The sequence below is a fragment of the Cupressus sempervirens genome, chromosome 4 (assembly GCF_028749045.1).
Source record: "Cupressus sempervirens isolate cs-2001-9-10 chromosome 4, ASM2874904v1, whole genome shotgun sequence".
NCBI classification, from domain to species: domain Eukaryota; kingdom Viridiplantae; phylum Streptophyta; class Pinopsida; order Cupressales; family Cupressaceae; genus Cupressus; species Cupressus sempervirens.
Genome location: NC_143121.1, coordinates 237,664,041 through 237,680,353, shown reverse-complemented (window position 1 = coordinate 237,680,353; position 16,313 = coordinate 237,664,041). Strand labels below are relative to the sequence as shown.

At 33.9% G+C, this 16,313-nt stretch overlaps 1 pseudogene across 1 annotated transcript; it reads right to left on the bottom strand.

Moving 5' to 3' along the window:
- Positions 1 to 1,097: 1,097 nt before the first annotated feature.
- Positions 1,098 to 3,444, bottom strand: LOC149560884 (zinc-finger homeodomain protein 2 pseudogene; annotated as a pseudogene). Its single transcript, XR_016363728.1, has one exon. The product of XR_016363728.1 is annotated as a zinc-finger homeodomain protein 2 pseudogene (transcript).
- Positions 3,445 to 16,313: the final 12,869 nt, after the last annotated feature.

The following is a 16,313-nucleotide window of genomic DNA, read 5'->3' as shown; positions in this document are numbered from 1 at the left end:
GGCAAAGCTGTGATTGTAGCCTGTAAGTGCTGTAGTGTACAATCCAGGTTACCCATTTCAAAACTATTAATGATATCGAGTTTCTACAATTCATAGATAAGATATTGAGTTTAGGCTCGTCCAAGATTTCGTGGAGAACCTCCATCAAAAAAAGATTTGATTGTGTTGGAGTTTCTCTAATCTATTTCAAAAGTTCAAGAATATGGACAAAGCTTTACCCGTTTCAAAACTTAATTGATATCAAATTTCAACACACTGTAAATTTGACTGTGTTGGAATTTTCGATTTGGATCACACTTCATAATCCATTTCAAAACGTTAAGAATATGAACTAAGCTTGGACTGATCAGAAAGGTTCTAATGGACATAGGTAGGGAAGTTGTACTCTACTGAATTAGAGTGTTTTCCAAGCTAACCTGATTAATGGCAACACACAATCCCACTGAATGAGCAATGTTGATCAGTTCTGCAAGTTCTGTTATAACTGAAACGCAAAATGCACAACACTCTAGATAAGATTGATAGAGGCACTTTGGTTCGTACTATGTTTTTGATAGAGGCAAGAATAGGTTACTCTTCTTTGCCGTAATTGTGCTAGCTGATGTTAATGTGCTATTAATGTGGTGGTTCTGTCTATAACACGGGCCAGCACCCTCTAGTGTTTGGCGACAAGATTAACTTAAACCCAACTGTGTTAAACTAATTTTGCAACCATCACATCATGCATTGCCCCTACAAAATTTACACTGGACTGATTTCCTGAGAGATGCATTGATGCACTGAAAACCTACTGCAATGACCACTGTCACATCATTTTGTCATCTAGGTTAAATTGAAACTGCTTTCTCAGAAGTTTTGTACTATACTGAACTGAACTGAACTGAATTCCAGGAAGTATCATTTTGATATGCCAAAGAGTTAATCTAATGGCTACTTTCACAAGATAAAACAATTTCGTGCTACAGAACTGCAGATTTAAAAGCAAGACGAATTGAAATAACTGATAATACCATAGAAATATGCATTCCATGCTAATGTCGCTCGAATGCTAAAATGGCATGATTGCAATTAAGTGAAAATTCAAGTACACGGATAGGTAGGTTTTAATAGGACTAAAGATTGAATTGAAGCTGCAAAGGCAGCAAATTTTAATAGTAATCTCGTACATAAATAGAAGAAAAAAAATACACTACTAACTCTTCTTTGAACTCCAGTATGAGTCTCCCGAGCCTGCATATATGGTAGTAGATAAGCATGCGGAGCCATGGATGAAATAAAGTAGCCCACAAATGGGTAAGTGATCAAAGTGGAGCCCTAGTCCAAAGTTCAAACCCACTAGTACATTACAGGAACAGAAATTTCTACATCGACTGGACTTACTATACAAGAGTTGGATGCAATCCTTGAAAACTATTTCATTTCATTGGAGTGGCTATCTTTGAACTTAAAATGGAGTGGCTAACTTTGAGCTTAGGGCAAACTACAATTTTGAGAGATCATGAGAGAACAATAAACAAGGGAATGGGTAGTGATCAATGGCATGAAGATGAAGATGGAAACAAGTCCCTTATGTGACATGTTTCATTTATGCAAACTATCATCTTGATCCTAGAGTGTGTGTGCATCATGAAAAAAAAAGTGTATTTTTTTTCTCACAACTTTTTCCCTAGAGTGTGCTTGTTGTTATGCATCCACACCTTGAGTACATGGCGCTTGACACCCAATTCCATGCAGAATTGCTGGACTGCAGCTTCATCATGCTTCTGGATCCTCCAACCAAGCTTCTCTGCAAAACTACACATTTTGTCCTTCTGCTCCTGAGTAAACTTTGTCCTAAACCTCTTCTTCATAAGAGGCATTGGCATTGGCATTGGGGTTCCTTGAAAGCCATGGACAGGTATACTAGAGCCCCCTCCTACCATATCATGATGATGATGCTCCTGATCAACACTGTCATTAGGGCCACCAAAGGCCATGATCATCTGAGAAGGCCTTGACATGACTCCTGGACTGGGAGGAAGGGCCAGTGGCAATGGAGGCCTCTTCCTGTTGATGTCCTTCCTAGCACTGTAACAGTAATAACAAGGTGGTTGCTGTTCCCCGTCCACTTCCCTCCTATGGAAGTTCCTATGGCAGTTGCAAGCAGCACATTTTAAGGCCTCTAGAGTCCCATCTTCTCCACTGGGCATGAATTCCCCACACCCATCAAGGGCATGCCCTCCAATGCTTGCTGCATGGTTCTTCTGGCATTCTCTATATCTCACTGCTTTCTTACTAATGCTCCCTTGCTGTTGCTCATCACTAGTAGTCCCATTGCCTCCTCCTGTACCTGTTAATATCTTCAGCTTGGAAGAAGACTCATGTATGGGGCCATAGTTTACTGAGATTGGCATGCCGATCTCCTCCTCCTGGCCCCCCAATTCCATCAATTAACTTGATTCTTCTCCAACTCTAATTCAATAAGACAAAGCCCAACCTTGCAAACCCATAGCTTACAATCCTAATCCTCTTGTTTTAGCACCAAACATGGATCTCCATCCCAACCAACAATACTGTAATTCTTCAGCAAGGACCTCCAAATACAGCCTAGTACAGTATCCTAAAATCCATTCCAACAGCAGCTAAAATAGAAAAGGTAAGTTTCTAGTATCAGTAAAAACCAAGGCTGTCACAACAAAGTACCCGAAATTCCATCCTTAGCAATAAAAAACTGATTTCTTAGCATAAATTCTCACTAAGGCTCTCAAAACACAAGCCTATAAACAATAACAAAATTCCCTTCCTACTTCAGGAACAGAAGTTCAAACTTTCAGCATCAATTTCCCTGGCTGACACGCCCTACAAACAATACTTTAGTTTTTTCAAGCTCCAAGCAACTGAAATGCCTTAAACTTCAATTTCTTGACACTTGCAAACTCAAAATCAAAATCAAATCAAAATCACCACCATTAAAAAAATGTAAAGTTTAGACTTTGTTCACAAACTACCCAGCTGGACAACAATCTGGGTAATCTCCAAAATCTAATCTCCTTACAAGACTTTCTTTTCCTACAATCCTTTGAATTGGCAAATATGGTCTCTATCCTAATGAAAAAAGCTTGCGAAACAGTAAACAGGCCTTATTAGAAAAACCTAGATCTATCCCTTAAAAAAACCAGATGATGTGGGCTTAAACAATGGATCAGGAGACACTCTATCACATAAACAAATGGTTGATCAGATGGGCATATCTAATTAACAAAACCTCTCTGGGCCCCTTCCCTTACTTCAACTCAAAGCTCAAAAACTGGCTGTAAAAAACTTGTACTGAAACAAGAGAAAAAATCTGCTAAGTCCTGAGACAATTTTTTCACAAACCCATAAAAAAAATTGCAATTTGGGGCTTCCCAAATCTTCCAAACCCCTCCTTAGAAACTCTCTTCACTTTATCAGGCGGCTGGCTGATATTCTCATCAATCTGAAGGTTTATCACAGAAATATAATTATTATCATTATTACCGGCAATCCCCGGTACATTTTACCCGCCCGTGAATACTCAGGTGTGCACGGGGGCCCAAAGTCGGCTCACGGGAAACCACTGTTTTCATACCACGAAACCAGAAACCACCACGTGAAAACCGCCGACCGTTTCAGGGCACTTTTACCTTTTTTAACCGCTGTTAGGTTTTTTTACTCTTGTCCTTTTTCTTACCCTCCCGGCCGACCGGGGTAAAAAAACTAACACAGAAATTGGATCACGTTTTGGATTAAATGTTCCCCACGCCCTTAAAAAAACCCTAGAAAATAATTCAGCTTTAATTTTTCAGTCAGTTGACGTGAATCTCTGTGGTCGTAGTCATATCAGATGACGATTACATGTGACCGCTGGTTGGAATATTTAACCCACGGTTTAACCATTTTTGTCGTTTTGTGCTTGCCTACAAAATTATTATGTCTGGTGATAAATGTGAGGGGGATAATATTTATTTAATATTGATGACATTGTCTACCTAATGTAAATTTATTAATGATGGGGACTTGCTGTGGCTAGACAAGCAGTTATGGACAATTTGGAATGTGCAGCTTGGGAAGTTGATGGCTTAATGGAAGGATCCTATGAAATAATACTTTAAAACAATTTTTTAGACTTTAATTTTGTTGAGAAAATCTTAGTCTCCATAACTTTTTCCAAGATTTCTAATAAATAATGTGTAGATTTTTTTATTTAATGTTTTTTTTTTAATAGTTTATGGGCATCTTTGAAATCCCCATAATTAGATTTTTAATTGGAATGGAATCTAATAACTTTGAAATCTCCATAATTAGATTTTGACTTTTAATTAGAATAGAATTTAATAACTTTGAAATCTTTATTAAGTAGATTTAGATTTAATGTGAATAGAATAGGATATACATTTTGATATCGTCAAAATCTATTACATTGAAATAGAATATTTTTAGTAGAAAGCATTTTGGAATTTAGATAGGTGTAAAAAAGTTTTTGGAGTCTAAATATCTTGTCACATAATTTTGGAACTATTATTTCATTGCTTTTAATGATCAAATCAAGTTTATAGGGTTGTGGAAAAATATATATTTTAACAAAAAAGTTTGTAAGGAAAAGATTGATTTTACTTTTATACTTTTAAGAGGAGTTGCCCTTAAGAACAAGGAAAGGTAGGTGCTACACCAATAAAGTACATCATAGCATAAAATGATGTGCACTCAAAGTAGGAATTGAAAGCTACACTTCTATTATTGACGAGCACAAGTTTTTGCATAATTGATTACGAATAAACTTCATATGAAGTGTCTTAGTACAAAAACTATTTTTAGTGGAATTTAATAACCGAGTAGCATTTTATGCATAGCTTCATTCTAATCCTAGTGAGAAGAGCATCAATAGTTTATTATGTTCCTTTGTACTTGTTTAAAATCTCGTAATCATATTTTGTTATTTCATTCTTTACTAAAAAATGGTACTAATTTTCCTAAAGAAATCTACATGTTTATTTTCATCATGAAAAAACAACATTTTAAACTCTTATTAATAAAAAAGGCCCCTATAAGACATCATCATTATCCTTTCAAATGTACACTAGATAGTGTTGAAAATATTCCCCATCCTCTTCAAATTAATTTAAATAAACAATATCTTCCACAAGAAGAAAATCACTAGAAATGGAAGGTACCTCACTACAAACTTACATAAAAGTTTGAGCCCTTAATTCCAATGAAGAGGTTAAAATGATGGTGATTTAACTTGCTTGTTATCACATGGAATCTTTGTGAATGATGTTAAATTTCCTCACTTAATTATCAAGGTTGGAGAAAGAAATTGATTAACATCCTTGATTTATGTTTCATAACATTATGCAATATTGAAAAAAAAAATTGTATCTTTATATTCTAACTTATTCATACAAAACCTCCATAACCACATTGTTCAATTTTACATGATCATGGAAATATGCTCTTCTTGGATCCTCCCTTGCCCATAACATGATTTCTAATTCTTGCAGGATAATTATTATTAAACATATTTGGAAGATTCGATGTCAAGCTTCCTTGTCCCATTCCTTTCTCTTGTTAGAAATTGAAACTCAAGTAATATGCTCTAATTTATTAACTTTAACAACTTGACTTGTTTCCTCTATCCAAGATATTCCAACTAATCTACACGCTAAAAAGATGGACATGCACAACTACAAAATAGACTCAAGACACCTTCTCCTTGGTTTACTTTAGATCTGGCATCGCAACAAGTATAGAAAATACTCAACAAGATCACATTTCCAACTCATTGGTAGATTGGTTCGTGTTTTGGGGAGTGTCATGTCATGTTATTTTGTTGGTTGTGCATTCACTCTATTTATTCTATTTATCCCAACACTGCTATAGTTATGGTTAAGTTTGATGTAATATGAGCATGTCCTCGTAATTATGATGTAATGATGTTGTTACCACTGCTCTATTTTTTATTCTGGTTTTGTATTCTATATCCAATTAAAAAAACTTATTCAAACAAATCAATTTATTTTTCCAAAAATCATCATGAGAACTATTTAACTTTACCAATATACCACGTGTCCATTGACAAAATAAATTATTTAATTAATTATGTTTCTCTAATAAACTAGATAAATAATTAAAAATAAAAGTAATTAATTTAATAAACTAAACTAATGTCTACCATCTCATATTCATTTAAAAAACTAAAACTATCTCAAAAAAGTTTTTCTATCATACTAAATCTGATATAAAAATTAATAATAAGCAAAATAGGCAACACGATATTATGGAAAATTTTATATTTCACAATCTATGTTTATATAACTTATCCACTTTTTTCATTTATCCATCATGAAATAAATGAATTTAAAAATTAGTTTTCATCATTTAAAAAATATTAAAATTTGTGTTCAATGTCATGACTTATTTTTAATTATTAAAACTATATATTTAGAATCTACACACAAAAATTCAAAAAGTGCTAGTTAGCATGGTCTTCTAAGTTGTAGGTGTAGATATTCTCAATAACAATCAAATTTCCTAACTTAAAATTTTCATTCCCAAGAAAGCCTGTGATGTTGACATGCTTTAACATTGCAAGGTTTGAATGTATTATCATAGGGACATTTTTGAAGGTCTTTGCTTGTAAGAGACATTTCAGGGTCATATCTCCATCAAAGTCCAAATGGATCAAGTTCATGCCTTATAAGATAGGGTCTTTTTCAAGGAATGTCATGGCATTTGTTTTAAAAGTAAAATGTCTCCATATGGTAGATAAAAGGAAGATATTAGTACGTTACCTTCTAATGATGGCGTATTAGTTAAGAAAATTATAGTTGTCGTTCATACCACAAACATAAAGTTTAATAACACTATTTTCTTTTTACAATAAGAACGTTATTGTGATTGCTATGATTAAATGATCATGTCACTACCATGTGAAAAATAGGGAATGATCTATAAAATTCCCAAACGTGTTAAATAAAAAGGAGATTATTGTACTATGAAACTTCTTCATTTTAGCTAAAAGAGCCCATAAGTGTTTATCTCTTTGGGAGAATCATTATGCCCACAAAGAGATGTATTTTGTTAATTTTGTAACTTACAAACAACATGTATGCTTTAGTATGTTTTCACTTGATAAATTATTGCGACTGTAATTTTTATCACTCTTTTTCTAATTATTAAGTGGTTATATGTCATCAATTGTTATAATGATTTAGAATAACTAAGAGGGGGGTGAATCAATTATACTTAGGCCCATATGTACCAATTAAACCTTTACTAACTTCAAATAGATTAATTAATCTCAAATACCCACTCTGTCTACATAGCATATCATTAGCAAATCAACTTTTCATGTAATTACTTAACTCTATGTTTCTTATATGTGTCAACTGGAAATAAATAAACTACTGTAAAATCTAGCATGCATAAAAATAACATCCACACACTCAAATAACACTTTGACACAAAGATTTAACACAAAATCCCAAATTTGGAAAAACCGCCAAGTAACATGCTACCAATTGTTCACTCTTATGAAGTGAGCTCAATTAAGAGCCAACCTTGTTAAAGGTTATAAAATGCACTATTAAATGTGACCCTGTTAAAGGATTTAATCACCCTATTAGGAGTGGCCTTGTTAGAGGACTTTGGATCATTCCATTAGAATGTCACCTTCACTGAAGGATTTACAAAATGAATGTTAGGTCAACCTTGACTAAAGGATTTTGACTAATACAATGGTTAGGATGTAACAGTAGGTTTGATCTGTAAAGTACAAATCACTTTACAAATTTAGATCTCCATTTGCTCATCTAGTGGTTCATTGTTTGGCCTCAATTCATATCCCCATTACTGACTTGCTTGGCATCTCCTCAAGCAATCACTTCTCGCCAATCTTTTCACACTTCACCTCTATTATTCTTATCTTCATAGATTCTCCTTAAGATCATCAATAAACAATTAACCAACCTTAGAAAAAATCTCTTATGCCTCCTTAAATAAGTAATCTCAATCTCTTTATGCTTAAACATCACCATTGATCTTAGGGTTAGGTCAGATTCATCAAATCCTTCCATCTTTTTGTTTTCCTTCATCTTCTAGAAACTTCTAATCAAATCCTTGTCTTTGATCACTTAACAAACTCTCCTTGGGCATTAAATATGCCAACTCATCAATCCTTATCTTCCATACGCTTTGACTAATTCAAAATTCGAATTGTGTCAACCTCAAATTCATTTCTTTCACAAACTATGACTTTTGTTGTCACTCAACAGTCATTGTGTTCTTCTGCTCTGTCATCACTATGTAACTCAACATACACTAAATCATCTTGCTTGGTATCAATAGGCTCGCTCAACTGTTATTATGCTCGATCACTACTAACACTTCTTCATACATTTGCTTGGCAATAACTATTACTTAGCTTGAACTATTTTGTTTGGCTTTTACTTAAGTTCCTTAATCTTCTACTTCAGCTCATGGGTATGTGCAGGATCATGGTCAACCAAACTATGCTCTTGAGTGGCAATACAAAATCAAAAAATTAGGGTTATGTCAACTTGATGTGCAATTTTCTACTTGTTATGAACTTTAGATCAAAAAGTTGAGAGAAAATATTCTTTATCAAATTGAATCTAGTTTCTAAACTACTAGGACTTATCTCAAAAAAAATAAAAAATTGATTGGTCAAAATTTTGAATTTTAATGCAATATTACAAAAAATTTAGAACAAAATTAAGAAGTAGGTGTATGTCTGATCACCTTAATCAAAATCAAATGATAATATTTTTTAATAATATTCTAGATATAAGTAGTAGACTCATGCCTAGATGTGACACATATTTTTGGGTATATATATTTTAAATAAATAATAAATAATTAAATTTTGACTTTAGTATTTTTAGAATAAAAAAAAGTCTCGTGTTTGACCACCTTAACTAATTCAAAACTTTGCAAAATTCATTTTTTCATTTTTAACCTTATAGTAGAAGAAACATAGAATGTGATGCATCTTTTGGATTTAAAAAATGTTGTACCATTTGAAAGTTATAGTTGTTTTTCAAGTAGTGTGTCAGTCAACACTTTATATGTAACTCCATTAGAAAATATGTAATAATTACTTACTAAACTCATAATTTGACAAACCTTACATTTATGGAAAGATAAGAACATTCTTAAGAAACCCTTTTTATTTCATCAAATTTTGGTGAAAAAAAAGTCATTAGCTACATGTTTGAAGTAAAAATCACATAAAAATAGGCCAAAAGCACAGTTTTAGGATGTTTTAAAAGTTGACCATATGGTTTTGGTATCAAAAGATATAGTAGACCTTATAAAAATATTAATTGTTTTCATTTAGTATTAGGGCAGGTGGGAAAAAAGTTGGAATAGATTTTGAAATTGTTTGAGATATTTTAGAACTAAAGATTTTTCACATTGCCACTTTTTGGCACACCATGATCCTGCACATACCCTCCTTCATTGACCAACCAACACTGGTACTTGGTCAAGCTTATTCATAAAACTTGTTTGAACTCTAAGCTTCATCCAAGTTTCTTCTTTACTCCATGTATTGATTGAACATCACATTATCTTGTCAATGACTAACTTATCAAGTGACCATTGTATTTCCATGATACTTAACTTCTCATCACTCATCAACACCACTAGCTCACTTGTTATCTCTTCTTTTCAAATCCTCTTCATCAATCAAATGACAGGGCACTCTACACTATTAGTAAATGTATCTCCAGTAGGTTTGACATAGATGACAACTTAAAAATTTGATGAAGGGTGCTCCCCTTAAAACTATAAACTCATAACAGAAACAAAGAAACAATAGCAAATGCAAGAACAAAATATGGACTTCTTATTTGCATCGCAAAGTAGTAGAATTACAGAATTCAAAAGTACAAAATGCTAACCCACATGGGCACCTTCATTATAGTAATCTGCAAGACTAAGCTGCAAACTACACCCAAAGTTATCCTAGACAATGTTTGGGCCTTTCTTTAAATAGGTGATTTTATGCTGCCTAGGAAGGTTCTAGACATTGAAACTTAATACCTAGGGTCAACAGACCCTAACAATACATATAGAGTCACCCAAATACATTTTTGACAATTATTTTAGATATTTCGGGCAGCCCAACTTTCAAAGGCCATAACTCATGAACTGTTGCTATGATTGGCTATTATAACCACTTTTTAGAGATGCCAACTCATGATCTATAGGCTTGGAACCACACAATTGCCCTTTTATTGAGTTTTTGGACCTCATTTGGGAACTCTAAGACCTCTAACAGTGAACCTAAATATTTTTCTGCAAATATTTCCACCAAAAATCTGTAATAACTTCTCTGATACTTAAGACAGAGCAATGAGATTTTTATGGTAGGCTTATAACTCTAAAATGAAGCTTCTTATAGAAAATGAGAACATTCTGATCTTGTATGAAAAACTTACTAAAAATTGCAAGTACCCATAAATAGTAACCACCCTATCTACTAGTCCTTATTAAAATAGAAAAGACTCAAAAGAACAATATTTTTGGATGATGCAAGATTGCTCTTACACCCAGGATGCTCTTGCATCAAAATTTCTCCAATTGTAGTTTCCAACAATCTCCCCCTTTTGCATTGAAGGAAATATCTCACACATCTCACTAGTTAGCATGCAATCCAAAATCTTCAATACTTATACTATCAGCTCCCTTTGTTTTTGTGTTCTCTCTTTCTTAGTTTCATTCTAATTCTCATCCAATGCAATCTCAATATGCTTCTTATGTCAATTTAGTACATACTCTTTCTCTATAGAAACACCTAAATGCATGCTAACATATGTAGCAACATATGTCTCCCTCTTGACAACACTCTTTCTACATAAATTCTCTCCCTTTTTCTCATATGAATGGTAACTTGATAATCTTCTCCCTCTTTACAGGTGTAATTGTATGGTAACTTGACCATTCTCTCCCTCTTTGACAACAATACAAAAGACATTTTAAACATTTACATACATCATCATGTCACTGCTCTAATTGATATAGAAATGGCATTTTAACATTAACCCTTTCCACACCTTTAGTCAACTCCTAAAGTGTGTATTTTGATTATTACATTTGATGCAATGCAACATCTCTACTTATTTTTCTTTAGGTAGGGGGATGAAACCTAACTTACCTCTTAGATACTCAAAAGCATCCTTCGGTAGTGCCTTAGTGAATATGTTAGCTAACTATTCCTTTCTATGTGCATATTACAATCTCACTTCTTTGTCTTGTACCAACTCTCTCAAGTAATGATACTTGATCTCAATATTCTTAGTCTTTGTATGCATCACATGATTCTTTGATATGTTTATAGCACTTGTGGTATCACAGTATATCACAACAAGTTCAGTTATTGTTTCCTCCATTCCTTTCAACAATTGCTTGATTCGTACAACATTTAAAGAATTAACTACCGTAGCAACATATTCAGTCTCTTTTATAGATTTTGAAATATAGTTCTTCTTCTCCATGAGATCAATCTTCTTCCTAAAAATAAATCTCCTCTACTTGATTTTTTTATAGTCATCAACATTTCTTGCCCAATCAACATCTATGTAACCCTTCAGTTCAATTCAAATTTGTCACTTCTCTTGTACCATAGTCCATAGTCTTCTATTCCTTTCAGGTATCTTAGTATCCTTTTTACTGCCATCATATGATTTTCTTTAGGATAAGCAGAAAATCTAGCAATAATTTCAATTTCTAATGTAATGTCAAGTTTGATATGTACAACATATTGTAGTTTTCCAGCCATTTTCTTGTATAATGTTTGATTCACCTCAATAGAATCATCATTCTTTGATCATTTATGTCTAGTCACCATAGGTGTTCCAACTGATCTTGAGTCTTCTATACCAAAAGTCTTCAAAATTTCATTGATATACTTGGATTGAGTAATGAAAATATAGTTATTCATCTAATATAGTTGAAATCCAACAAAAAAATTAATATCTCCAAACATTGAATCTCAAATTCCTTTTTCATTTGATCAAAAAATGACTTGCTTAATGAATCTTTTCCTCTAAATATGATATCATCAACAAAAATTTCAGCTAGAAATGTCTTGTTTTCATATTCGCTCTTCAAATATAGATTGCTATTGACAATAGTTCTTGCAAAACCAAATTTCATGAAATAATTATGTAACCTTTCATACCATGCTCTAGGGCCTTTCTTCAAACCATATAAATCTTTGTGTAACTTACATACCATATTCCTTTTGTTTGGATCAAAAAATCCTTCAAGTTGTTTTATGCAGACTTCTTCCTCCAAAATTCCATTTAGAAATGTAGATTTAACATAAATTTGGTACACTTTGAATCCTTTGTAAGCAACATATGCAAGAAAAGTTCTCACTCCTTCCAACCTTGCAACTGGGGAAAATTTTTCACCACAATTAACTCCTTCTTGTGCATATCCCTTAGAAACTAGTCTTTCTTTTTTCCTTGTGACTTCACATTTCTCATTCAACTTGTTTCTGAAAACCCACTTAGTTCCAATCATATTATTGTCTTTTAGCCTAGGTACTAATGTCCATGTCTTGTTCTTCTCAATTTTCTCAATCTCTTCATTCATTTCCTTGATCCAATCTTCATTCTCCAAAGCATCTTTGACAAATTTAGGCTCAAACTCACATAATAAGAATGTATCACTTTTTAGTCTTCTTGTCATGACTTCTGAATCTTTATCTCCAATGATTTGATCTGGTGTATGATGTCTTCTTGCTATTTTTCATTGTATTCTACATGTTAAACTTCTTCAATTATCTTTGGTGGCAACTCGACATCCACTATATGCTGGTCAATAGTCTTTTTTTGTGACTCAACTCCTATAGCTTGATGCTCGGTAGAACTCTAATGCAGAACCTTGGTAGTGCCTAGCTGCTAATGCTCAACAATCACCTTTCTTGGTTTAAGTAAGGTGCCAGGTTCACCTTCATAGATGTAGACAAAATTTATATAGTTTTCAAGTTCTTTCTTTCATTCTTCTTCATTCTTCTCTACAAATTCATCAACTCTAACATTTATACTTGCCACAATCTTGTTAGTGTTAGAATTCAAACACATATAGGCTTTTCTCTTAGTGGAATAACCTAGGAATATGCCTTCATCACTTTTTGCATCAAGTTTACCATTTTTTCATCTTTCAATATGTAGCACTTGCTTCCATAGACTTCAAAATAATTCAAATTTGGTGCATATCCATACTAGAGTTCAAAAGGTGTTTTGTCTATACCTTTCTTCACTTTGTTAGTTTAATGTTCATAAAATTTCCAACTAACATAGTTTAACATACACATAAAATCCAAGAAGAAAAGGCCCTAAACTTTATTTTTCTTCCATTCAAAATTCAACATGAGGGTGGCACAATCCTCCATGAAGAAATCAAATGGCTATCCCACTCCTTCACATCCTTAGAGTTCTTCCCAATAGAAGCTTGCATCAAACAAAGAGAGGTGTTTGCTCAGATGTGCATGAATTTAGTGGAAAACTTGCAAATATTGTATAGTTTAATGCCTAGTTCTTCAAGCTTCATGTCAACAACCCCAATCTTAGCCCACACCACCTCAAGATGTTTCTTTAGGTCCTACATGCCATCTAAAGAAGGGGTCTTATTTCCTCCATGATGGGGGCCTCAAATTTATTATCAATGGTTGGAGCCATGTCTAAGACCACCATATCCTAGTTGGGATCCTCATGGTTAGAATTAATAATGGGCAAGCTATGGATGGAACTATTATCAAAGGTCATGTTTAAGACTTCCTCCTCACTCAACTCCTCAGAACCCTCATTCTTGGTATCAAAGGACTCTTAAATTCAATTCTTACTCCATAATTGGTTGGTAACACACGTTACTATTGTCTTTTTTCTTACTCTACACCATTTTGGCTATTGTGTAAGGGGCACTACACTTGTTATCCTAATTTTCATATAGAAAACATTCTATGTATATTTTTTATTATATGAAAATAGATTTTGAAGGGCCCATGAAACCCTGTTACAAAATTATAAGATTTAAAACTTTTCAAAGCATAAACCAATCCATAAAAAAAGACTTGGAGGTTTATTTGGCACAGTTTCTCCCCAAATTATTTCTATGGGGGTTTGGGGGCAACACCCCCAAGATGGGGTCTTGGGGTAGCACCCTAGATGCGCTCCTTATCATAGTATAGGGTGGGGTCGAGGGGCAATGCCCCTATGGGAGTTTTCGAGGGTAGTGCCCCCAAAGCCAAAATTGACCTTATATTGTAAAATGTATCAGCTATTATTTTTTGTATTGGACGACTTATTCTAGCCTTAATTTTGTAAGAAGAAAAAGTTTATATAAATGGCTTAGGGTTAGGGATTTCATAAAGCATGGTGAAATTGTAGCTTCTTGCGGTGGTATTGAGCTATAAAGGATTGCAAATTGTAATCACTAGATAGTAATAATATTGGACTTGTTGTTGGTGGACATAGCCTAGGGATTGGGTGAACCATGTTAAATCTTGGTGTCTTGTGTTCTATTTTGTGTGATTTATTATATTTTGATATTGGTTATATTTGCATGTAACTATTATTTTTGTCTGTGATTAATCCTAACAAGTGGTATCAGAGCCAAACTGTTGTCATTTTTTGTTTGTTTGTTTTTTTAGTGATCCTTTGCAAGAAGCTCTTGTGGTCAAGTGGGAGTCTCACAATTGAGTGGGAATGATGGTAGATGAGGGTAAGCTGAAGGTTGAGAAGTTTAATGGGTAGAACTTTTAGCTATGGAAAATGCAAATGGAGGACTATCTTTATCAAAAGGATTTATGGAAGCCATTAGAAGGGAAAAAAAAAAGAAAAAGGGAACTATGATAGATGAGAACTAGGAGATTTTAGACAAAAAGGTACTTGGAAGAATTTTATTATGCTTGGCACTATCACTGACATTTAACATTACAAAAGCAAAGACGATGGAAGAGTTGATGTAAACCCTAATGAAACTATATGAAAAACCCTCTGCTTCAAACAAGGTATTTCTCATGAAGCGTTTATTTAATATGAAGATGGCAGAAGGTGGATCTATTGTAGATCATTTAAATGAGTTTAATACTATTACTAGTTAGTTATCTTCTGTGAATGTCAATTTTGATGAAGAAATTAGGGCTCTCTTGATTTTGTGTTCTTTTTCTAAAAGCTAGAATGGCTTGGTAATGGTTGTGATTAATTTTGTTTCTAGATCTAATACCCTAAAATTTGATAACATGATTGGTGTTATTTTGAGTGAGGAAAGTTGTAGGAAAACCTTAGGTGGATCTACATCAGGAAGTTCTTTGAATGCACAAAGTAGAGGAAGAACAATTGAGAGAGGAAATAATTCTGAAAATTGTGGGAAATCAAGAGAAAAGTCAAAGGGGAAGAGGTCTCAATCTAGAGGACCAAGAGATTGTGAGTACTATGGGAAGCCAAGGCATAAGAAGAAATATTGCTAGACTTGAAAAAACAATGAAGGAAATAAACCAAAATGCAACAAGGAGGAAAATGTGGTAGCAACAAATCTGAAGAGGATGCTTTGCTTCTTTCTTTAGAAAGTGTTGATGATTCATGGGTTTTAGATTATGAGGCTTCATTTCATGCTACACCCTATAGAGGTTATTTTATTGATTATGTCCAAGGGGATTTTGGGCTTGTTTATTTGGGGGATAGTGAACCCTGTTAAATTGTTGGAAAGGGAAAAGTTACGACCTCCTCGCCTTGCCAAAAATGTGACTTCCAGGGTGTGGAAAGAAGCAATATCAATAATAGAGCCAACGTTATCCTTCATGTTTCAAGTAGGAGAATGAGCACCACAGTCTTCCTCACAAATTTCACCTCATTTCCCTAGCTATTCACTTTACTCTCAAGAGATCTCATCATTAGGTTCACCTCTTTAATCTCATGAAAGAGCCATTTGAATGATCTAAAATAGTCTAGCATCGTGTTCTTGGTAGTTAAAAGGACATCCATATTAGACTCTCTACAAGGGTCGCTCATAATTAACATAGCATGATTGATGATATGAAATAGAGAATCTGAACTGGCCTCCTCCACCCTGACCACCAAGTTCATCTTAGGCCTAGAAATGCCTAGCTTCACCTATCTCAGGTCCACATTCTTCCAAGCCCTAGAATAGGAAATCTACAAGTTCATGGGGGGAGGCATCCAAAACATGAGCCATAGGGGGACTTGATGGTGTCTTTTTGACACCAAAAATTCCAATATCAGATACATGCTTAGGACTAGCCACCCTCAGCTTCTTTCCCT